Source organism: Globicephala melas, chromosome 9, assembly GCF_963455315.2.
Source record: "Globicephala melas chromosome 9, mGloMel1.2, whole genome shotgun sequence".
Taxonomy (NCBI): Eukaryota; Metazoa; Chordata; class Mammalia; order Artiodactyla; family Delphinidae; genus Globicephala; species Globicephala melas.
In genome coordinates this window covers 54,956,315-54,982,242 of record NC_083322.1, presented here as the reverse complement: position 1 = coordinate 54,982,242, position 25,928 = coordinate 54,956,315, and the positions used below count along the sequence as shown (strand labels likewise).

At 37.6% G+C, this 25,928-nt stretch overlaps 1 protein-coding gene across 5 annotated transcripts in view; it reads left to right on the top strand.

Annotated features, from left to right (window-relative positions):
- The window catches only part of MTERF1 (mitochondrial transcription termination factor 1), a 606,108-nt gene that overhangs the window by 34,062 nt on the left and 546,118 nt on the right, over positions 1-25,928 (top strand). For 4 of the 5 annotated variants that reach the window (XR_009565070.1, XR_009565067.1, XR_009565069.1 and 1 more), the window contains exon 3: positions 14,975-15,008. The exons of the other annotated variant lie outside the window; for it this stretch is intronic. The gene's annotated coding sequence lies outside the window, so the exon portion shown is untranslated. The remainder of the gene's footprint in view (positions 1-14,974; positions 15,009-25,928) is intronic. 5 annotated transcript variants of the gene reach the window in all.

The following is a 25,928-nucleotide window of genomic DNA, read 5'->3' as shown; positions in this document are numbered from 1 at the left end:
TCTTGTCTTGATTATTTCTCTTTTTTTTTGCCATCAGAAACACAAAATACGATGGCTGTAAAATTTTGGGGTAGAGTAGAACATTTGTCTTTTTCATTACCTTGTCCTGAGGACATCCATTCATTACGTGGGTAGACAGATAATTTCATGCATATGTGTGAATTCATTAAAGTAGTACTCCTCCACCATATACTATTGTTGTACATGTGCTAAAATATGAAGAAGTGCTTTGTAAACTGTATAATAGAAGGAAATGAAAATTTTAGAAAATAAACTAGAAATGGAAAAGCTCCTAAGTTGGTAAGAAATTCGACCTATTCAAAATTCAAATTCCTTGGGAGAGGTATTCCTATTCCATGAGAATTTGATAAAGGGCTGTTGGGCCTTAAGTCTGTGATACAAGATGAAGGGCCCAACTGTTTGTGTAGAAAGAGGCAGATTTCTCTAGTTCCTCATGGATTGTACTCATCTTTGTTGGGCATCAGGCCAGCCTATGGGTGTTTTCATCAGCAAGTGATTCTTCTGAATTCCTCATTATCTTGGATATATAATGCTGGAGGAAAAAAGCCAATTCCAGGAGAAGTTGAAGCATGAATATAAAAGGCATTTAAAAACTATTTTTAAAAACTTTCTTAGGGAGGAAATATAGGGTTCCTTCTTTTGTAGCCTGAGAAGCAAGGTGAGTTCAACAGAAGGTAAAAATGAAGAGAAGTAGCCATTCCAGTCTTGCTTAGACAAAACTTTTATTATCTAACCTTTCTATAGCTCTTTGTATTTTCCAAAAACCCTTACAAATGCATTTTTCCCCCATGTAACAATCCTCTGATCAAAGCAGGTTAGTATTCATCTTTCCATTTTCTAGATGAGAAAAAAGAGTTCCAGAGAAGTGTAGTCACCTTCATAGGTCCCAGGGTGAGTCAAAAGTAGGATGGGCTTTTGAGCCTTTGACACAGAGTTCTTGGCTTAATTACTATACAGCATGTTGTTTCCTGTCTTTACTAAAGCTCTACAAATTGGTTAAAAAGAACCCCTAATCTAAGAAGCGAAGTCTGGAAATCTGAATAGAGGATACTCTGTGGGAAGGCTTTAGGTTTTATTAAAACTGAGATTCCTTTGGGCCACCCTGCTTAGAGGGCTGTGGAGAAGAGCTGACGTGGTTCATAGATTTCAGAGAAGGAAGTCCTAGACTTCAGAGTAGGTGCTCCTTCAGGTCTTCCGGGGATTATGGTTGTACCTCTTTATAGAAGAAATCTGAAAATGATGTTTGTAAGATTGGCATCTGAGAAAGTAGTTTAGCTCAGCTATTGAGATTTGTGTCCAGTTCTTATGTACCCAGTCAGCTCTTCATATATTTGAATTTTTTCCCAGAGGAGAACCTGGTCAGTCTCCAATTCCTGGAACTCTAATTTAGGTTATATATTCCTTTGCAATGTGAATCTATTTCAAACTTAACGTCTGATCACATTGCTAGATCACTGACTGGTACATTGCCAAATACCCAATAAGAACCTCAATAAATATTTATTAATGTTAATCAAGAGAATGATCTTTTTCTTACCTTTGAAATATGTGCTCTACCAATACTGCAACAGGGAAAACCTTCAGGATAATTACATTTTGCATTTATATCCAGTGATTTATTTCCTAGTATCTCAAATTTTGGCAGAGATATGATTACGGGTTTTTTGTTTATCTGTTTGTTTTTGCTGTTAAGGTTATTGGCAAATGTTAGTCCTATAGTATAGATGAGGAGTGTAAAAAGAATATGACAGTGATTTGAAAAAATACTTACTGAAGTGAGTAGGATTGAGGTGAAGTAGGGAATGAAAATTTAGGCCTATGTTTCCAAATTTCACTAAAAGTAGTCTAGTTCTGGGAACTAAACTAACGGTTAAGAGGTTATAGTGGGGCATGATTAGTTCATATATGTGGAACTATTCTTCTGACTACAATGTAATTTTGAAAAATGAATTTTTGTTTCGACTCTCACTGTGAGATTATAGCTTCTACTGGCAGTTGGAGGCTGTTTTTTTTCCTATTGAATTTAAGCTGTGGTTGTTTATTCCTGATGATTCAGATGGTAATGTTACCTATTTATATTACTGCTGTCTGTTTTTTCAAATCAACCTAATCAGTGTAGAAATTGATCCAATTTTTTGTTTTTTAATATATAGATTCAAAATTTTTAAAAATTGCAGTTGAAGTTAGAATAGTTAATACTTTTCTTAAAGTGAAAAATGGCTTAGTTGTTTAGTTATTTTAGAAATAAATTCAGTAGATATTTTAGAAATGTACTACCTAGTTATTTTTATAACTTCATATAAAAGGAACTTTTATATCTTTAAAAATGCACTTTGTAGCATTATTTCTTTCTTTCTTTTTTTTTTTTTCTGTACGCGGACCTCTCACTGTTGTGGCCTCTCCCGTTGCGGAGCACAGGCTCCAGACGCGCAGGCTCAGCGGCCATGGCTCACGAGCCCAGCCGCTCCGCGGCATGTGGGATCTTCCCGGACCGGGGCACGAACCCGCGTCCCCTGCATCGGCAGGCGGACTCTCAACCACTGCGCCACCAGGGAAGCCCTGTAGCATTATTTCTTATTAAAATTTTGTAAAACATCTTAAAATATTAAATACTTTTATAATTTGTTTGAAATAGTATTTCTCAACAGGTGATTTATAATTCACCTGCATCAGAGTCACCTGGGATATTTATTAAAATTCAGAGCCCAGGGTCTAACCCCAAATCTAACGAATGTGACTCTTAACACTGGGCTCCAGAAATCTGCATTTTAAATATGCTTTTTAGCTGATTTGTACAAACTGCAAGTAATTCAGTATTGTTTCAGTGTGGGAGGACAGGGCCATGAGGACTGTGTCAAGGGAGACGAGCAGGGGCACGAAGGGCACGAAATGCTGTGGAGTTTGGCCCTTATCCTGGAGGTAATGGAGACTGAAGACTAGGGCAGCAACACGAGTTAACTGGATTCTTTTGAGTTACTTTTATAAGTTATTTATTTAGAGAGTTAATCCCACTATCAAGAAAGATAGGTGAGGCTAAATGCACATAGCATTGTATTCTTATATAAGATTATTTGGAAGGGTATTGGATATATGTAATTTATTTCGCACTATCCTGGCATTAATGGTTCCAAACTTTTTGCTTATAAATGATAATATATACAAACAACCACTATTTTCCTATTATGATTCATATAAAAATTAGCATATAGAAGAAGAATCTCTAGGATAAAATGGTAATATTGCTAATATACATTCAGAATTACAAAATCATTGTTAAATATAAATGCCATCATTATGCTAATAAAATGGAAAACATTCTTGAAGCAGCTGATTCAAAGCTGGTACATTTTTATAGAGTCCATTTGTGTAGCAGTTTATACTGGCTTGAGTATATTTGCAATTATGAATTATCTGCCTTCTGTATAAATAAAAATAGAATTGTGATAGTCAGATTAGTCAAACAACCCAAAATGTGGCTCAACACAAAAAAGGATGGTTTCTCATGCATGTCACAGCCAATGCAGGTTGTCAGGGATAGATTGGAGCTTTGCTTCCTGCAGGAATCCAGGCCTTTTTCGGTGAATTGTTCTGACATCTTCTAAGGCCTTTCACCCTTCAGACCAGGTGGGGAGAGAGTGTGGAGAAGTTACCCATACTCTTAATCACCTTATTGGAGGTGACACACGTCATCTTCCCCACATTCCACTAGTGAGAACTAGTCACATGATCCCACAGAGCTGCAAAGCATCTGAGAGCTGTGGGCTGATACTTCATCAAGAAAGAAAAGAACACAGCCAGTCTCTGCCACAATAGACTATTCTTCTGGATCACTCATATCAAAGATACGTAGTAAGGAGTAGGAAATGCTCAGATAAATAGGCTAACATACTATAGATATTTCCCAACTTACATATGTCTTTTATAGTCACTCATTCACTGAGGACAACTGCCTTTGCTTTTGACTGCACTTCAGTAAGAAATGTACTTTACATGATGACTCGATACCAGTACATATATACCAATGTAAAAATTTCATGCCTGTTGTTAAGGAAACAATAATTACCCTTACTGTATATGGTGCACTCTGGTGTTTTCTATACTGTTTTCTACTCTGTTCTATAGTCTTGCCTGCCTCAACACTAGGCTCATCCGTAGTCTTGGGAGGCTCCATTCCATCTCTAGCAATCTCTGCTACTGAGGGGAGATGTCCAGGGGAGTTTGAGTCTGGGTTTCCTGACAGGTAGGTTATTCTCACTGCAGTTCTTTGGGTACCCAAAGACTTGCCGTTATCACTTGCGTGCTTTCCTCCTCTCTTATCGTGAGGGTTGTCAGATTTTACAAATACAGGCATACATTGTTCTGTTGCCCTTCACTTTATCGTACTTGGAAGTTATTGTGGTTATTTACAAACTGAAAGTTTGTGGCAACGGTGCATTGAGCAAGTCTACCAGAGTTATTTTTCCGACAGCATTTGTTCACTTTATGACTCTGTGTCTCATTTTGGTAATTCTTGCAGTGTTTCAGAATTTTTCATTATTATTTTATTTGTTATGGTGATGTGAGATCAGTGATCTTTGATGTTACTATTTTAATTGTTCTGGGGCACCATGAACCATGCCCTTACTAGATGGTGAACTTAATTGATAAATGTTGTGTGTGTTCTGACTGCTCCATGGACCAGCTGATACCCCTTCTCTTACCCTCTCCTCCCTATTCCCTGAGACACACAGTATTGAAATTAGGCCAGTTAATAAATAACCCGACAAAGGCCTCTAAGTATTCAAGTGAAGAGTCACACTTCTCTCAGTTTAAATCAAAAGCTAGAAATGATTAAGCCTAGTGAGAAGGCACGTCAAAAACAGAGATAGGTTGAAAGTTAGGCCTCTTGCCCCAAACAGCCAAGCAGTGAATGCAAAGGAAATGTTCTTGAAGGCAATTAAATGTGCTACTCCAGTGAACACACAAAAGAAAGTGAAACAGCCTTATTGTTGATATGGAGAAAGTTTTAGTGGTCTGGATAGAAGATCAAACCAGCCACAACATTCCCTTAAGCCAAAGCCTAATCCAGAGCAGGGCCCTAACTCTCTTCAATTCCATGAAGGCTGAGAGAGAGGTGAGGAAGCTGCAGAAGAAAAGTTGGAAGTTAGCAGGGGTTGGTTCACAAGGTTTAAGGAAAAAAGCCATCTCCATAACATAAAAGTGCAAGGTGAAGCAGCAAGAGATGTTGTATTGAATAGAAGCTGCAGCAAGTTATGTAGAAGATCTAGTTAAGATGATTAATGAAGGTGACTGCACTAAACAACAGATTTTCAATGTAGATGGAACAGCCTTCTATTGGAAGAAGATGCATTCTAGGATTTTCATAGCTAGAGAGGAGAAGTCAATGCCTGGCTTCAAAGCTTCAAGAGAGACAGGCTGATTCTTCTGTTGGGGGATCATGCAGATGATGACTTGAAGTTGAAGCCAATGCTCATTTATCATTCCAGAAATCTTAGGGCTCTTCAGAATTATGCTCAATCTACTCTGCCTGTGCTCTAATAAATGGAACAACAAAGCTTAGGTGACAGTGCATCTGTTTACAACATGACCTACTGAATATTTTAAGCCTACCTACTGCTCAGGAAAAAAGATTCCTTTCAAAATATTACTGCTCATTGACAACACATCTGGTCACCCAAGAGCTCTGACGGAGATGTACAGGAGATTAATGTTTGTTTCCATGCCTGCTAATATAACATTCTTCTGCAGCCCATGGATCAAGGAATAATTTCAACTTTTAAGTCTTCTTACTAAGAAATACATTTCATAAGGCTATAGCTGCCATAGATAGTGATTCTTCTGATGGATCTGGGCAAAGTAAATCAAAAACCTTCTGGAAAAGATCCACCATTCTAGGTGCCATTAGGAACCTTCGTGTTCATGGGAAGAGGTCAAATTTCAACATTAACAGGAGTTTGGAAGAAGTTGAATCCAGCCCTCAGGGATGACTTTAGGGGGTTCAAGACTTCAGTGGAGGAAGGAACTGCAGATGTGGTGGAAATAGGGAGAGAACTAGAATTAGAAGTGGAGCCTGAAGATGTGACTGAATTACTGCAATCTCATGATAAAATTTTAGTGGATGAGAAGTTGCTTTTTATGGATGTGTAAAGAAAGTAGCTTCTTGACATGGAATCTACGCCTGGTGACAATGCTGTGAAGACTGTTGAAATGACAAGAAAAGCTTTGGAATATTATATAAACTTAGTTGATAAAGCAGTAGCAGGGTTGGGGAGGATTGACTCCAATTTTGAAAGAAGTCCTATTGTGGGTAAAGTGCTGTCAAACATCATTACATGCTACAGAGAAATCATTCATGAAAGGAAGAGTCAATTCATGCACTACACTTCACTGTTGTCTTATTTTAAAAAATGTCCACGGCCACCCCAACCTTCAGCAACCACCACCCTGATCAGTCAGTAGCCATCAGCATCCAGGCAGGACCCTCCACCAGCAAGAAGATTATGACTCACTGAAGCCTCAGATGATGGTTAGCATTTTTCAGCAATCAATTAGTTTTATTTATTTATTTCAACATCTTTATTGGAGAATAATTGCTTTACAATGGCAATCAATGAGCTTTAAATTAAGGTATGTATATTACTTTTTTAGACATAATGCTATTGCACACTTAATAGACTACAGTACTGTGTATTACATAACTTTCATATACACTGGGAAACCAAGAAATACTGTGTGACTCACTTTATTGTAGTGGTCTGTAACTGGTACTGTAAAGCATGCTATAAATTTTTAGTTAGAATTATAAGTTTTCTGGGGGTCTTTTAGTTTTATCTATTTTTATTTTTATTTTTTATTTTTTTTGCGGCACGCGGGCCTGTCACCGTTGTGGCCTCTCCCGTTGCGGAGCACAGGCTCCGGACGCGCAGGCTCAGCGGCCATGGCTCACGGGCCCAGCCGCTCGCGGACACGAACCCGTGTCCCCTGCATCGGCAGGCGGACTCTAAACCACTGCGCCACCAGGGAAGCCTACCTATTTTTAAAATGAATGTTTTCAGGGTTTCAGGTTATATACTTACCAAATGACTTTTGGAACAGAGCCCCTTCCCAAACTGGAGCCGTGGCTAATTCAAGTGCCATCTAGTGGCCAAACTAGTTTTAACTAGTTTTTGTTAAAAACTGGTTTAAAATCCTAGAGAAATTGATTTTTCATCTTACCAGTTTGAAGGACTAGCTCTGGAACATGAATATTGCACGTTATTGTAAATTCTGCTGGTAATGGTCCAAGATATGGTGAAGTTACTGCAGCATAAATAGTTCTGATTTCCCTATCTCTGAAGCAGGCAGCTGGGATAGGAGGGCTTGGACCACAAAGTTGGTCACTTATCAAGGGGTTGTAGAGTATTTGATATTTATTTATTCATTATTCATTCATTCAGCATCAAGTATATATATGTAAATGTGTGTATATACTATATATATATATAGCCATCTAGGTTTAAGCACTGTTTTAGGGAATAAAAGATTAATCAGACTGGGTGTTTTATTCTTTTAAGGGCTTGTTGTTTAATAGGGAATATATAAATCCATGACTTTAATGAAGCTAGTTTTGTGAGAATTAGAAAGGTGAATCAGACATGGTCCTAACCTTGAAGAACGTATGGTCAATAGAGGACATAGGAAACTTCCAGCACTGCTCTAGGTTCAGTCTTGGGGGAGATAAGACATGCATTCATAAAACAGGGAATAATATCAGATGGTAGCTGAACTGGGTGGCTCTATCCCAAGTGCTACAAGGGGGCAGAAAGCTGCCTCTCTCAGCTCATCACTCCCTGACTTCCCTACATAGCTCTGCACATTTTGGAATCAATAAACAATGGTTAGTATAGAAGGAATGACAGATTCGCTGTTTTTCACATCTGTGGTTATCAAGCGCAAAATAGCAGCTTTACAAAAACAAACAAACAAACAAATAAGCTGACCTTGTCACTGTAGTTGGATCCAAGTCAAATAATTTGTCTTAAAACTTTTATATAGATTTTAACTAGCTTATGTAAGTAATAAATTCAAATGAAAAATTTCTAGTGGCTATTTCTTGGTTAATTTTGATGAAAAAAATGACACCACAAGAAAATAACACAACGAAAAGCTTGTATTTGAATTTAGCTATGGTGAATTAATAGTAATCCCCCAAGGCCCTTCCCTTCAGCAACATTAAATTCTGTAATGTTTTCCAGCTCTCTCCTCCACCATTTTCCTCCTTCAGGGTCATGAGTGATTAACTTTATTAACTTAATGTCAACTGATATTTTTACAGTAAATCCTTTCAAACATTCAGAGACAGATTTCATTTTAATGGTTTAAATTTGAGGAGTTTTTCAATGCTTTGCTGGGTTGTTATTCTGAATGCTGAGGTGGAAGAGGGAACTTAAATGATTTCTAAAGCAGGTAATATATGTGACTTTCATATTACCTACTGAAGTCTGCAAGAGGAAAATTGATCTTGCTTTCTTTTTCCTTCAAAAAAATTTCCAAACCACTACTCAAAATTTCAAACCCAACACACCAGATTGCAATGTGTTAATAATATAGATCTACATGATTTAATGCTGTCTTTAAAAAAAAAATTATTTATTTTATTTTTGGCTGTGTTGGGTCTTTGTTGCTGCGCGCGGGCGTCAAGCGGGGGCTACTCTTTGTTCTGCTATGCGGGCTTCTCATTGTGGGGGCTTCTCTTGTTGTGGAGCATGGGCTCTAGGTGCACGGCCTCAGTAGTTGTGGCACGCAGGCTCAGTAGTTGTGGCTCGCGGGCTCTAGAATGCAGGCTCAGTAGCTGTGGCACACGGGCTTTGTTGCTCTGTGGCATGTGGGATCTTCCTGGACCAAGGCTTGAACCCGTGTCCCCTGCATTGGCAGGTGGAGTTTTAACCACTGTGCCACCAGGGAAGCCCCTAATGTTGTCTTTAAAAATAGATATAAGAAAACACTTTGAGTGATTTATGATACAATAAAATTTGATTATATTTATATATTGATAAAATATTATTTTTCTTGCATTGCTTAAACATGCCATTAACTTTGACTAACATGAAGGCAATCTTTAGTTACTTAAAAAGCATTTAAAATTTATTTATTTATTTATTTTTATTTTTTTGCGGTACACGGGCCTCTCACTGTTGTGGCCTCTCCCGTTGCGGAGCACAGGCTCCCGACGCGCAGGCTCAGCGGCCATGGCTCACGGGCCTAGCCGCTCCGCGGCATGTGGGATCTTCGCGGACCGAGGCACGAACCTGTATCCCTTGCATCGGCAGGCGCACACTCAACCACTGCGCCACCAGGGAAGCCCTAAAAAGCATTTTTATAGTGAGGTGAGTAGTATTGGTTAATGTGAGTGGGACTTAAGTAAATTTCATGGGCTTAATATACTTTTTGTGAGTCTTATGATTAGAGAAAAAGCAGCTTTGAGTTACAAGTCATTATTTCTGAGATATCTGCTGAGAAACGACTACAGCTGCTCCTTTTTTTATGGGCAAAGGAACTGCTCACAGATGCTCCTGCTAGACACAGCATTGGTCATAGCTGCTCTACCCTGGCAGTGTAACATTTTCATGATTCTCTGACTTTTCCTTTTTGCCAGTCAAATATAAATTTGGATTTAATTGTTCTTTGTTAATGATTAAAGAGGCAACAAGCTGACATAAACTAGCAAGCCAATAGGTAAGGTTTAAACATACCTCCTTTAGTAAAGATGCTATATTCATTCATTCATTCACTCATTCATTTCTCCAACAAATATTTATTAAGTACCCACTATGTATCAGGTACTATTCTAGATGCTGGGGTTTCAACAGTGGACAAAATAGGCCACCATCCTGGCCCATAGGCTCAAGCTTACATTCTAGTGGGTGGATATAGACAAAAAACGAAACAAATAATTAAAACATATAGTATGCAGATGGTAATAAGTGCTATGGAGAAAAATGAAGCAAGAATGGGGTAGAGGGAGGTCTAGGATGAAGGATAGGATTCCAATTTAAATCAAATGGTCAGAGAAGACCTCACTGAGAACAAAGAAAATGGAAGCAAAGAAGTGAGCCGTGTAAATATATCTGAGGGAAGACTGTTCTGGGCAGAAGAAACAGCAAGTGCCATGGCCCTGGGGTAGGAGAGTGCTTGATTGTGTTAACTGAACAACAAGGAGGCTGGTAAAGTAGGAATAGTAATGGAGGGGAGAGCATAGCGGATAAAGTCAGAGAGGTAATAGGGCCAGTTCATGTAGGGCTTTGTAAGTCATTGTAAGGACTTTGGTGTTTACTATGAGGGATAAGGGGAAGCCACTAGAGGGTTTTGAGCAGAGAGAGAACACTATTTGATTTGTTTTAGAAGAATCCCTATGGCTCCTTCATTGAAATAGGAAGCAAGGTCATCAGCTGAGAGTGAGAATAAAGGAGAGGGTGGTGGTAGAGATTATGATGCAGTAGCCTAGGAGAGTGGGACAATGATTTGATTAGGGAAATACAGTGTGAGTACCAGGTAGCATGGAGGGCCCACTTAGGGTTAGAGGTCATGAATTTAAAGTGACATGAGTCAGCCATGTGGAGCAGGCAGAGTAGGGTTTAATGAGGGTTGAGGTTTTGCCAAGTGACTTAGAACAGGAAGGGTGGGGAAAGGGAGTTGAATGTCACTCAGGGGAATGATTTAGTGATTGACTTTGGAGTTTAGGCTGACTAAGTAGAGAAGTGAGTACACAAGGAGCAAGGACAGTGAAAAGGTGGTGACTTCAATGGACCAAAGGTATCATGTTGGGTATGGGACAGAGTGAGCTGGTCAGAGAATGATATGCTTGAATTTTAGCTCATGGGCCAAAACTGATTTCATTTAGGGTGTGGTAAGAAAATTATCTTTCTCAAATGAAGTATGAAAATGCCAAAGACAAATATTCATTATAATTGGATCCCTTTGAACCATGCCATTCTTTCTAGATTTTTCCCCCAATATTTGAGTTTTTAGAACACTAGCAGAAGATATCCATAATGGCTGACTTAGAAGATTATATACTCAGTTTGTAGATTTCACTAAGAAAAAAAATTACAATCTAGCAGAATCAATCTTCCCAAGATAATTTGCTTTATCTTAGCTAAAAAAACTAAAACAAACAAAAAATAAACAGCACCGAGATCAAGGAGACAAAATATTCCCTGTTCAGTTGGAAATATTCAACAAACAAATGAAAATCATATTTATATTTTCCATTGTCCCAAGCACTAGCTGTAGACTAGGAGAATACTTGTGAATGATGTAGCACAGTAATGGTTACAGTAAAACAAAAACTCAAACCCAATAAATATTTGCCATTGGAACACACATCTTATTTACAAAATCATGCTCTTTCTCTCTGGCTTTTGAAGAGAGACTATTAGATTCTAAGCACATAAAACTTGAAAGAAGTGTAAATATAAATTATTTAGTGCCTTTTCTTAAGTACAGATTAAAATGCCATCATATGGAATTTCATAACATACAAGTGGTAGTTAGGCTGCTTGAGTTGAAATTGTATCAGGATGTGTAAGGATCCCTTAAGTTAAATTGGACCGAGGATTTGAAAATATCTGCTTTTTGTGTTGTTGTTGTTACTTTCCATAAGCCTTTCTAGGTATAGATAATGTAAAAAAAATTGAAACTTCAAGCTCTGAGGATGATTAAATATCCAGGATAATTAGCTGTGCAATTATTTTGAAGAAATAAAGTTGACATAAATACAAACTGTAAAAAAAAGGGTAAGCCCACAACAAATATAGATTTTGTTGTTTTATAGTTTCCCAAATTCAAACACTTAAAAAAATTTTGTTTTGTTTTGTTATAGGATGAAATGTAGATAGGAACATATATATATATGTGTGTGTGTGTGTATATATATATATATATATAAATATATATAAAACTGAATATATGAAAAAATTAAACTTGCTTAAACAACTACTGTAAGTCTGTGTATTTTAACACAGATTATAGATTTTTCTATTTCCTGTGGCTTAATTGAGAAATTAAAAAATGACATATCAGGAATCTTTATGCCCTGTTGCTTTGTCACAGTGCAGTGTCAAGTATTACCATTAGTAGTAAAGTATATTATTTTTAAGATAAATTGTAATATAAAAACACATTTTTTTGGATTTTGTCAAAATTACAAACCATGGTGTTCTGGGTCCCCCTCTCCGACCCCTTACTTTAACACTGGAGGGGTTTACATGATTTTCATTTTTAATCTACATATGAACCTTTGGGTCTAGAGCTTTATCAAGTTAAGAGTGCAAGATGCTTTGTAAAGAGCTGAAGTAGTTCAGTACAAAGTAAAGTAACCAATCCATTAATTGAAAATATTTCTCTAAGCAAAAGTCACAAAGAAGAAGGTTTGTTACTAAAAAGCCAATTTTAGCTATATTTTGAAAGGGGTACAGTAACCCAATCAACCAGTTACATGAGAACTCCCTTAATATTTAAAAGCTCCAAAATTTTTTAATTAATACATAATTTAAAAAGCTGGATAAAAATAATCCTAAACTTAAAATAATAAAACTGGGCTTCCCTGGTGGTGCAGTGGTTAGGAATCTGCCTGACAGGGCAGGGGACGCGGGTTCCAGCCCTGGTCTGGGAAGATCCCACATGCCATGGAGCAATTGGGCCTGTGCGCCACAATTACTGAGCCTGCGAGCCACGGCTGCTGGGCCTGCATGCCACAACTCTTGAAGCCCGCGTACCTAGAGCCCATGCTCTGCAGCAAGAGAGGCCACTGCAATGAGAGGCCCGCTCACTGCAACGGAGGGTGGTCCCCCTGCTCACTGCAACTAGAGAAAGCCCGTACGCATCAGCAAAGACCCAATGCAGCCAAAAAGAAATTTATTTTTAAAAAAAGTTATTAAAAAATATAAATAAAACTGACAGTTGTGGTGAAGCTGTATGATACCACAACTAATTAAATCAATTACTGACCATTTGACACTTGATAGATTTGGTTGAGACCTTCAAGAAAAGGAGTTTAAAATCTCAAGTGATCTCAAGGAGCTTATAATTTCTTAGAGGAGGTAAGACTAATATATACCCAAGACAGCAGAATAGAACATGTGATGAATGAGCTTAGGGAAGGGCCACTACCAATGCTTTTCCTTTCAAAACATTTTTTTCCTCCTGGGAGACTTAATGCTTTTTGCACTTGGTATTACTCATATAGTACTTATTACACTCTTAACTGACTTAGAAAATATTTCTCAATTTTTTTGGGCTGCCTAGGATCTGAGTTATCCTTCTAGATTTGGAGAATTCTTATCATATGAATTTTGGTAAGAGGAAGACTGAAAAAGCCAGATAGTAGTCACTTTCCCATGCTTCTTTGCAGCTAGGGTATAGGCATATGACCTAGGCTCAACCAATCAATTAAAAAAGATGACAGCTTTATTGAGGTATAACTCACAAATCATTCAGTTCACTCACAAAGTGTATAATTAGGTTGTTCTTAGTATATTCACAGAGTTGCATAACAATCCACAACTGATTTTAAAACATTTTCATCACCTCAAAAAGAAACACCATATCCATTAGCAGCCATTTTCCATTCCCCTATCCTCCTCAGCCCTAGGCAACTCTGTTCTACTCTTAGTCTCTGTAGATTTGCCTATTCTGGACATTTCATGTAAATGGAATTATATAATAGTGGTTTTTGTAATTGCCTTCTTTCACTTAGCATAATGTTTTCAAGTTTCATCCATGTTGAAGCATGCATCAGAACTTCATTATGTTGAATAATACTCCATTATATGGATACACCACATTTTATCTACTGATCAGTTGATGAACATTTGAGTTATTTTTGTATACGATGTGAGTTAGGGATCCAAGTTCATTCCTTTGCATGTGGATATCAAGTTGTTTCACCCAGCATCATTTTTTTGAAAAGATTTTTCTTCCCACATTAAATTGTCTTGGCACCCTTGCCGAAAATCAATTGGCTGTAAATGTGAGGATTTATTTCTAGACTCTCAATTCTATTCTATTGATCTACATGTCTATTCTTATGCTAGAACCCACCGTATTAATTGCTGTAGTTTTGAAGTAAACTCTGAAATCGGGAATTGTGAGCCCTTCAATGTCTTCTTCTTTTTCAAGATTTTTTTTGGCTCTTCTGAGTTTCTTGAATTTCCATATGAATTTTAGCATCAGCTTCTCAATTTCTGCAAGGAAGCCATCTGGGATTTATATAGAGATTTTGATGAATCTGTAGATCACTGTGGGTACTAAAGCCATCTTAACAATATTGTCCACCAGTCCATGAACATTGATGTATTTCCATTTATTTAGGCCTCCTTTAATTTCTTTCAGCTATATTTTATAGTTTCCAGAGTAGAAGTTTTGCATTCCTTTTGTTAAATTTATTCTGAAGTATTTTATTTTTTGCTAGTATTGTAAATGGAATTATTTCCTTAATTTCACTTTTGGCTTTCTCATCACTATTGTATAGAAATACAATCGAGTTTTGTATATTGATCTTGTATTATGCAACCTTACTGAACATGTTTATTAGTTCTAATAGTTTTTTAGTGGATCTCTTAGGATTTTCTATATACAAGATCATGTCATCTGCAAATAGATATAATTTTATTTCTCGCTTTCCAATATGGATGCCTTTTATTTCATTTTCTTCCCTAATTGTTATGGCTAAAACCTTCAGTACAATGTTGAATAGAATTAGTGAGAATGGACATTCTTGTCTCATTCCTATCATAGTAGTAAACTATTCAGTCTTTCACCATTAAGTTCAACCCATCAAATTTTGGATACAGAGAAGTAGGGATCATTAGAGAACCCATTCTAACACTTCCTATTTCTCTTTCCTGCTTTATTTATTGTACTTATCACGTTCAGTTGTACTGTACATTTTAAACTATTTTTTTCTGTTTTATAGTCTGTTCCCTGCTCCTGCCTGCCTCCCATCTAATGTAAGTACCATTAGAGCAAGCATTTTCGTTAGTTCTGGTCACTGTTTCATCAAAACCTAGAACTATGCTGGACACATACACTCAATACATGTCTGTTGGTTGAAAGAATGATACTGTGGTGTGTTTTCTGTTGCTGGTTTGTAAACTATTTTGTGAAAGGAAGCATAGTTTTGGATTTTAAAAAAATTTTGTTTTATCTGTACCAGCTAGTATAATGTATTGGATATGGTAGGTGCTTAGTAAATGTTGGTGAAATAGAATCAAACATTCTATTGAAGACAGAAGTCTTCATGGAAATAAGAGTTGAGCTAGGGCTGAAGGATGAGTAGGAATGAGGTGGACAGAAGTAGGGAAATCTTAGTGGTGTTAAATGTAAATTTTATTACTTTGGTTAAAAAAAAATCAACTGTGCAGAAATTTATTCTCTCACAGTACTGGGGGCCAAAAGCTTGAAGTCAAGGTGTTAGTAGGGCTATCCTCTAAGCGAGGATACTTCCTGGCCTTTTCTTCTAGTAACCTCAGGCATTCCTTGCCTTGCAGCTGCAGTGCTTCTGTTTCTGATTCCATCGTCACAGGGTGTTCTCCCTGAGTGTGTCTGTCTTCTCATGGAATATTTTCTCTTCTTTATTTTTCATTCTTTTTTTTTTAATTGAAGTATAGTTGATTTACAATGTTGTGTTAATTACTTCTATACAACAAAGTGATTCAGTTATGCATATATATGTATTCTTTTTTTAATATTCTTTTCCATTATGGTTTATCATAAGATATTGAGTATAGTTTTCTGTGCTATACATTAGGACCTTGTTGTTTATACATGTGCTAACCCCAACCTCCCTATCCATCCCTCCCCCCACCCCCTCCCCCTTGGCAACCACCAGCCTGTTCTCTATGTCCATGTGAATTTTCCTCTTCTTATAAGGACACCAGTCATCTTGGATTAGGGCTCATCCTAATGACCTCATCTTAACTTGATTACATGTGCCAAAACCCTATTTCCAAATAACATCACATTTACAAGTACGGGGGCCTAGGAGGATTTCAACACGTCTTTTTGGAGGACATAATTCAGCCTATAAAACGCCATGACTCTTATGTTTAATGTGACCTATTTCTACTTTCCCAGTCTCACCTCTTGCTTGTCACTCCCTGTGTACATACTTCAGTTCTACTGAACCACTTGCTGTTCCTGTCTGGAATGTCCCAGTCTGATAGGTTAACACCATGTAATACGTTATAGCTCAACTCAAGAGTCATGTTCTTTGGGAAGTCTTCCTTGAATCCAAGTTAGGTTAGGGGCTTCTCTTTTAGGCCCATTTATAATATTTGTGCTGCTGCACTGTAATTATTTATTTACTTGTCTCTTTCTTACACTAACTCTGAAGTTGTTGAAGGCAGAGACTTTGTGTCATCTTTATCACTGTGTTCTCCTTGCTTAGCACAGTGCTTAGCAGTTGGAAGTCACCCAGTAAATGTTTACTGTTGAGTATGAGTAATATTACAAAGGAAATTTGATAGAACCTAGAAAGCAATAGGGTATAAAGGAAGAAGAAATGAAGGATTACTTTAGAACTTTGAGTATAAGTAGGAGGCCAAGTGAGGTATATGTGGGCAGAAAAAGTGAAGTTCAAAGAGGAGATGGTTTGGGGGAAAATATTATAATCCCAATTAAAAGGCATTATGGAATAAATATGTGGTAGAGGAAGTAGAGGGCGAACCCTTTGAGGACAAGGATTGGGCCTTATCATTGTGTTTCTAGTACTTAGTACTTAGAATTCTGCTTGGCATAAAAGAGACCATCAATTCATATTTACCACATGAAGCATAAAGTGAATGCTTTCAGGTCTCTAGGTTGGTGTTTCTACTGACCAAATAGAGAAGTTTTGGACAGTTAACTGGTTTGGGAGCTGGGAAGACAAAGCCTTCAGCTTTGAGTGTGTTGATTTAAAAAATAGAACAGAATGTTTAAGGGGGAAATTTCTGGTAAATAAATCTATAGAGCCATGAATGCTCAGAGCTGTGGACTTGAAAGTCACAGATGTCTATTTGGAGGTTATCAATGATAATTGAAGACATGGAAGTAGATGAAGTTTCAGAGGGATTGGGCATAGACTAAAAGATTGAAGAATAGAAGTCAGGACCTTGGGAAAACACACATTTGGGTACTAGGAGGTGAAACATAAGGCAGAAGGAGATGGAGAAGGAGCAGCCACAAAATGGGACACTGCGATTGGACGGTGTCACAGAATCCATGGGGGGACATAATTTGAAAAACAGGAGGTCATTAACTGTGTCAAATGCTGAGAAAAGATCAAGAATAATAAGAACTGAGAAAAACTCATCAGCTTTAGCCTTAATTTAGTCATTTGTGACCTTCAAGAGAAATATTTCAGTGGAATGTTGGCAGTTAAATCTTATCTCAGCTATTTAAAAAGGAATTTGGTGACAATTTGGTGACAATAGGAGAGGTGATGTTCTGTAGACCATATAATTAAATTTGGCAAGAAAAGGAGAGAAACTGAATAATAGCTTGGAAGGTCAGCAGGATCAACAAAGACTTATTGCTGTGCTTTTGAAATGTGATGCACTTTTGACAAATTTAGTGTTCTATATCTTGAGTGTTTGGTTCCCAAATCAGGCTAGAGCTAAAAGACTGAGTTACAAAGGTGGAGAAATCATGTGGCTTTTGGCTTAACAAACCAGAAGAGTGTCCTACTGGGTACCAGTGCTTTGTTGTGTGGCCAGCATTGGAAAAGAGAAGTGGGGCAGAAAGATCATGAGAAGTTTTTATGGTGGAACAGGAATTGTTAGGTCAGGGAGCAGAATCAGCATGTTGGAACAGAAGAGACCGAGCAAACCTCTCTGTTTATAGATGAAGCAGCTGAGGTTCAGAAAGAAACCCTGGGATTTCTGAGTATTAAAGAAAAAACATCCAGGCTGTTTGATAGGGCGACGGATTTGTTTGCCTTTCTCCTCAGGCTGAGGGGAATTCCATGGCAGCATTACTGCTCCCTAAGAGAGTATTGGATTGTAGACAAACCAAGAATTGCTGTCTGCCCTTTTTATTGAAGATGTTGCTGATCAGAGATTATTAGTCTCTTTGGGGACACAGTCTACTTCTCAGACAACTTCTAGAACCAATTTGGCTGTGCTTTGCAAACAGAGATGGAGAAATGGAGACCCATATTGTTGCCTCCCTAGGGTCATCATTAACCAAACCACCTGGCTGACAAGCCTGTGGCTATGGAAACCAACCTTGCTGAGGAAAGATGGATTATAAAAATAAGCCTCTTTTCTTTTCAACTTGATTTACTGGAATGATGTCTTGGCGCTATGAATTAGATCTTGCAGAAATATCAGATTGGATCATTCAATCAGTCAATACCTTAGTTTTCTTAAATATCCTCTGTTATTTGACATTTTTGGTTCTGTCGAAGACGATGAATACTGCATTTTTCTACTCATGAAGGTTTTTACATGTGAACCCCTGATACCCTTTGCTTTCACATGTGCAAATTCAGAATTCCTGCTATGGAGAAAAAATAGTCTGTGGTGCTGGGCATACCTTTGCTGTAGGGATTCAAGATGATGAAAAAACCAGTAAGCTGAGAGTTGGATGTATCCCTATCTATCTATATGCAAATATCAGTTTTCTTCTCGAAAATATATTTTTCATCTTCATTGGGGTTTGGAGGAGATAAGATATATCTATGTGCCACCAACTCTTATGTATGTTATGTATATATGCAAATGTTACACGCATATGTACACATATACACACATACATACACATGGATGCCAGAATTCTTTACCCACTCTTGGAAACACCATATGCAGGGATAATAGATATTAAGGTTGAAGGTCAGGGGGAGAATATGTGTGATAGAAACATAAAAACATTTATTAAAAAATTCTTTGGGTTACTTGAGGTATTTTCCTCTAAACTTATCTTTTCTCTCCCACACTGTTTTACAGTTTTTACATCATAGGTCTAGATAGCACTGAAAAGCCTAAGGCAGCCTATTTAGAAGTTTCTTTTTTTTTTTTTAACATCTTTATTGGAGTATAATTGCTTTACAATAGTGTGTTAGTTTCTGCTTTATAACAAAGTGAGTTAGCTATACATATACATATATCCCCATATCTCCTCCCTCTTGCGTCTCCCTCCCACCCTCCCTATCCCACCCCTCTAGGTGGTCACAAAACACCGAGCTGATCTCCCTGTGCTATGCGGCTGCTTCCCACTAGCTCTCTATTTTACATTTGGTAGTGTATATAAGTCCATGACACTCTCTCACTTCGCCCCAGCTTACCCTTCCTCCTCCCCATGTCCTCAAGTCCATTCTCTACATCTGCGTCTTTATTCCTGTCTTGCCCCTAGGTTCCTGAGAACCTTTTTTTTTTTTTTTAGATTCCATATATATGTGTTAGCATACAGTATTTATTTTTCTCTTTCTGACTTACTTCACTCTGTATGACAGTCTCTAGGTCCATCCACCTCACTACAAATAACTCAATTTCGTTTCTTTTTATGGCTGAGTAATATTCCATTGTATATATGTGCCACGTCTTTATCCATTCATCTGTCGATGGACACTTAGGTTGCTCCATGTCCTGGCTATTGTAAATAGAGCTGCAATGAACATTGTGGTACATGACTCTTTTTGAATTATGGTTTTCTCAGGGTATATGCCCAGTAGTGGGATTGCTGGGTAAAGCTCTCCTTTTTTGTCTTGATGAGTCTGGCTAATGGTTTATCAATCTTGTTTATCTTCTCAAAGAACCAGCTTTTGGTTTTATTGATCTTTGCTATTTTTTCATTTATTTCTGATCTGATATTTATGATTTCTTTCCTTCTGCTAACTTTGGTGTTTCTTTGTTCTTCTTTCTCTAATTGCTTTAGGTGTAAGGTTAGGTTGTTTATTTGAGATGTTTCTTATTTCTTGAGTTAGGATTGTATTGGTATAAATTTCTCTCTTAGAACTGCTTTTGCTGGATCCCATAGGTTTTGGGTCATTGTGTTTTCATTGTCATTTGTCTCTAGGTATTTTTTGATTTCCTCTTTGATTTCTTCAGTGATCTCTCAGTTATTAAGTAGTGTGTTGTTTAGGCTCCATGTGTTTGTATTTTTTACAGATTTTTCCTGTAATTGATATCTAGTCTCATAGCATTGTAGTCGGAAAAGATACTTGATACTATTTCAGTTTTCTTACATTTACCAAGGTTTGATTTGTGACCCAAGATATGATCTATCCTGGAGAATGTTCTGTGAGCACTTGAGAAGTGAGTGTATTCTGTTGTTTTTGCATGGAATGTCCTATAAATATCAGTGACGTCCATCTTGTTTAATGTATCATTTAAAGCTTGTGTTTCCTTATTTATTTTCATTTTGGATGATCTGTCTGTTGGTGGAAGTGGGGTGTTAAAGTCCCCCACTATTATTGTGTTATTGTCGATTTCCTCTTTTATAGCTGTTAACATTTGCCTTATGTATTGAGGTGCTCCTATGTTGGGTGCATATATATTTACAATTGTTATATCTTCTTCCTGGATTGATCCCTTGATCATTATGTAGTGTCCTTCTTTGTCTCTTGTAACAGTTTTTATTTTAAGTCTATTTTGTCTGATCTGAGAATTGCTACACCAGCTTCCTTTTGATTTCTGTTTGCATGGAATATCTTTTTCCATCCCCTCTCTTTCAGTCTGCATGTGTCCGTAGGTCTGAAGTGGGTCTCTTGTAGACAGCATATTATATGGGTCTTGTTTTTGTATCCATTCAGCCAGTCTGTGTCTTTTGGTTGGAGCATTTAACCCATTTACATTTAAGGTAATTATTGATATGTATGTTCCTATGACCATTTTCTTAATTGTTTTGGTTTTGTTATTGTAGGTCTTTTCTTTCTCTTGTGTTTCCTGCCTAGAGAAGTTCCTGTAGCATTTGTTGTAATGGTTTGGTGGTGCTGAATTCTCTTAGATTTTGCTTTTCTGTAGAAGTTTTAATTTCTCTGTCAAATGTGAATGAGATCCTCGCTGGGTAGAGTAATGTTGGTTGTAGGTTTTTCCCTTTCATCACTTTAAATGTGTCTTGCCACTCCCTTCTGGCTTGCAAGGTTTCTGCTGGAAAATCAGCTGTTAACCTTATGGGGATTCCCTTGTATGTTATTTGTTGTTTTTCCCTTGCTGCTTTTAATATTTTTTCTTTGTATTTAATTTTTGATACTTTGATTAATATGTGTCTTGGTATGTTTCTCCTTGGATTTGTCCTGTATGGGACTCTTTGCACTTCCTGGAGTTGACTATTTCCTTTTCCATGTTAGGGAAATTTTCAACTGTAATCTCTTCAAATATTTTCTCAGTCCCTTTCTTTTTCTCTTTTTCTTCTGGGACCCCTATAATTCGAATGTTTGTATGTTTAATGTTATCCCAGAGGTCTCTGAGACTTTCCTCAATTCTTCTCATTCTTTTTTGTTTTTTCTGCTCTGCAGTAGTTATTTCCACTTTTTATTTTCCAGACCACTTATCCATTCTTCTGCCTCAGTTATTCTGTTATTGGTTCCTTCTGGAGAATTTTAAATTTCATTTATTGTGTTGTTCATCACTGTTTGTTTGCTCTTTATTTCTTCTAGGTCCTTGTTAAATGTTTCTTGTATTTTCTCCATTGTATTTCTAAGATTTGGGATCATCTTTACTATCATTACTCTTTTTTTCAGGTAGACTGCCTATTTCCTCTTCATTTGTTTGGTCTGGTTGGTTTTTTCCTTGCTTCTTCATCTGCTGTGTGTTTCTCTGTCTTCTCATTTTGCTTAACTTACTGTGTTTGCTGTCTCCTTCTCACAGGCTGCAGGTTCGTAGTTCCCGTTGTTTTTGGTGTTTTCCCCCAGTGCGTAAGGTTAGTTCAGTGGGTTCTGTAGGCTTCCTGGTGGAGGGGACTAGAAGTCTCTTTTACATATTAAACTCAAGAGCGAGTAAATAATTTCAGTCATAACTTGCAGCCAATAAAAACCTTCCAGAAACTAGCAAAATCTCAAAACCTTTTACGTCTTCTCTCCAACTACAGAATTCTACAAGATATTAAAACCAAGTTCAGACTGTAGAGGGAGATTCTGTGGGTGACATAGATGAGCAAACATGTCAAAGCCTTTCAAAACCACATATCAGGCATAGTGCTATGTTTCACTTATGGATGGAGAATTTGTTTTCACTTCTTGTTATAAATTGAGACAGTGTCAGAAGCTAACCAGAAACTGCCTTGAGCAGGATGTTGAGAAACAGGAGATACCTAAGACAAAAGAAAAGAAATTAGAGCAAAGGGCACTAATAAGAGACCTGAAGAAACTAGAGTAGGAGAATCAGCAATGGCCATACATGCAAAAGCTTCACAGGACATTAAAGAGATCACACCCTGTTTTAGAGCAAGACTTCTGCTAAGCTATTTTATTTCATTTTTATTTTCTGAATTTTATTTTATTTATTTTTTTATATAGCAGGTTCTTATTAGTCATCTATTTTATACACATCAGTGTATACATGTCAATCCCAATCTCCCAATTCATCACACCACCCCGCCCCCGCCCCCCCCTCCCCCCAACTTTCCCACCTTGGTGTCCATATGTGTTTCTCAATTACTGACCTGCAAACCGGTTCATCTGTACCATTTTTCTAGGTTCCACATATATGCGTTAATATGCAATATTTGTTTTTTTATTTCTGATTTACTTCACTCTGTATGACAGTCTCTACAAATGACCCAACTTCGTTCCTTTTTATGGCTGAGTAATATTCCGATGTATATATGTACCACATCTTCTTTATCCATTCATGTGTCGATGGGCATTTAGATTGCTTTCATGACCTGGCTATTGTAAATACTACTGCAATGAACATTGGGGTGCATGTGTCTTTTTGAAGTATGGTTTTCTCTGGGTATATGCCCAGTAGTGGGATTGCTGGATCATATGGTAATTCTATTTTTAGTTTGTTAAGGAACCTCCATACTGTTCTCCATAGTGGCTGTATCAATTTACATTCCCACCAACAGTGCAAGAGGGTTCCCTTTTCTCCACACCCTCTCCAGCATTTGTTGTTTGTAGATTTTCTGATGATGCCCATTCTAACTGGTGTGAGGTGATACCTCATTGTAGTTTTTTTTGTTTTGTTTTGTTTTGTTTTGCGGTACATGGGCCTCTCACTGTTGTGGCCTCTCCCGTTGCAGAGCACAGGCTCCGGACACGCAGGCTCAGCGGCCATGGCTCACAGGCCCAGCCGCTCCATGGCATGTGGCATCTTCCTGGACCTGGGCACGAACCTGTGTCCCTTGCATCGGCAGGCAGACTCTCAACCACTGCGCCACCAGGAAAGCCCCTCATTGTAGTTTTGAATTGCATTTCTCTAATAATTAGTGATTTTGAGCAGCTTTTCATATGCTTCTCGGCCATCTGTATGTTTTCTTTGGAGAAATGTCTATTTAGATCTTCTGCACATTTTCGGATTGGGTTGTTTGTTTTTTTTAATATTGAGCTGCATGGGCTGTTTATATATTTTGGAGATTAATCATTTGTCCGTTGATTCGTTTGCAAATATTTTCTCCCATTCTGAGGGTTGTCTTTTCGTCTTGTTTGTAGTTTCCTTTGCTGTGCAAAAGCTTTTAAGTTTCATTAGGCCCCATTTGTTTATTTTTGTTTTTATTTCCATTACTCTAGGAGGTGGATCAAAAAAGATCTTGCTGTGATTTATGTCAAAGAGAGTTCTTCCTATGTTTTCCTCTAAGAGTTTTATGGTGTCTGGTCTTACATTTAGGTCTCTAATCCATTTGAGTTCATTTTTGTGTATGGTGTTAGGGGGTGTTCTAATTTCATTCTTTTACATGTAGCTGTCCAAATTTCCCAGCACCACTTACTGAAGAGACTGTCTTTTCTCCATTGTATATCCTTGCCTCCTTTGTCATAGATTAGTTGACCATAGCTGTGTGGGTTTACCTCTATACTTTCTATCCTGTTCCATTGATCTATGTCTCTGTTTTTGTGCCAGTACCATACTGTCTTGATTACCGTAGCTTTTTAGTATAGTCTGAAGTCAGGGAGTCTGATTCCTCCAGCTCCATTTTTTCCCCTGAAGACTGCTTTGGCTATTAGGGGTCTTCTGTGTCTCCATACAAATTTTAAGATGATTTGTTCTAGTTCTGTAAAAAAATGCCATTGGTAATTTGGTAGGGATTGCATTGAATCTGTAGGTTGCTTTGGGTAATATAGTCATTTTCACAATATTGATTCTTCCAGTCCAAGAACATGGTATATCTCTCCATCTGATTGTATCATTTTTAATTTCTTTCAACAGTGTCTTATAGTTTTCTGCATACAGGTCTTTTGTCTCCCTAGGTAGGTTTATTCCTAGGTATTTTATTCTTTTTGTTGCAATGGTAAATGGTAGTGTTTCCTTAATTTCTCTTTCAGATATTTCATCATTAGTGTATAGGAATGCAAGAGATTTCTGAGCATTAATTTTGTATCCTGCAACTTTACCGAATTCATTGATTAGCTCTAGTAGTTTTCTGGTGGCATCTTTAGGATTCTCTATGTACAGTATCACATCACCTACAAACAGTGACAATTTTACTTCTTTTCCAGTTTGTGTTCCTTTTATTTCTTTTTCTTCTCTGATTGCCATGGCAAAACTATGTTGAATAATAGTGGCACGAGTGGACATCCTTGTCTTGTTCCTGATCTTAGAGAAAATGCTTTCAGTTTTTCACCATTGAGAATGATTTTTGCTGTGGGTTTGTCATATATGACCTTTATTATGTTGAGGTAGGTTCCCTCTATGCCCACTTTCTGGAAAGTTTTTATCATAAATGGATGTTGAATTTTGTCAAAAGCTTTTTCTGCATCTGTTGAGATGATCATATTGTTTTTATTCTTTAATTTGTTTCAATGGTGTATCACATTGATTGATTTGCATATGTTGAATTATCCTTGCATCTCTGGGATAAATCTCACTTGATCATTTGTGTATGATCTTTTTTTTTTTTTTGCAGTACGTGGGCCTGTCAGTGTTGTCGCCTCTCCCGTTGTGGAGCACAGGCTCCGGACACGCAGGCTCAGTGGCCGTGTGTCACGGGCCTAGCCACTCCGCGGCATGTGGGATCCTCCCATACCGGGGCACGAACCCATGTCCCCTGCATTGGCAGGCAGACTCTCAACCACTGCGCCACCAGGGAAGCCCTGCGTGTGATCTTTTTAATGTGTTTTGGATTCTGTTTGCTAGTATTTTGTGGAGGATTTTTGCATCTATATTCATCAGTGATATTGGTCTGTAATTTTTTTCTTCTGTATTATCTTTTTCTTGTTTTGGTATCAGGGTGATGGTGGCCTCATAGAGTGAGGTTGGGAGTGTTCCTCCCTCTGCAATTTTTTGGAAGAGTTTGAGAAGGATGGGTGACAGCTCTTCTCTAAATGTTTTATAGAATCCACCAGTGAAGCCATCTGGTCATGGACTTTTGTTTGTTGGAAGATTTTTTATCACAGTTTCAATTTCATTACTTGTGATTGGTCTGTTCATTTTTTCTATTTCTTCCTGGTTCAGTCTTGGAAGGTTATACCTTTCTAAGAATTTGTCCATTTCTTCCAGGTTGTCCATTTTATTGGCATAGTGTTGCTTGGAGTAGTCTCTTAGGATGCTTTGAATTTCTGTGGTGTCTGTTGTAACTTCTCCTTTTTCATTTCTAATTTTATTGATTTGAGTCCTCTCCCTCTTTTTCTTGATGAGTCTGGGTAATGGTTTATCAATCTTGTTTATCTTCTCAAAGAACCAGGTTTTAGTTTTATTGATCTGTGCTTTTGTTTTCTTTGTTTCTATTTCATTTATTTCTGCTTTGATCTTTATGATTTCTTCCCTTCCGCTAACTTTGGGTTTTGTTTGTTCTTC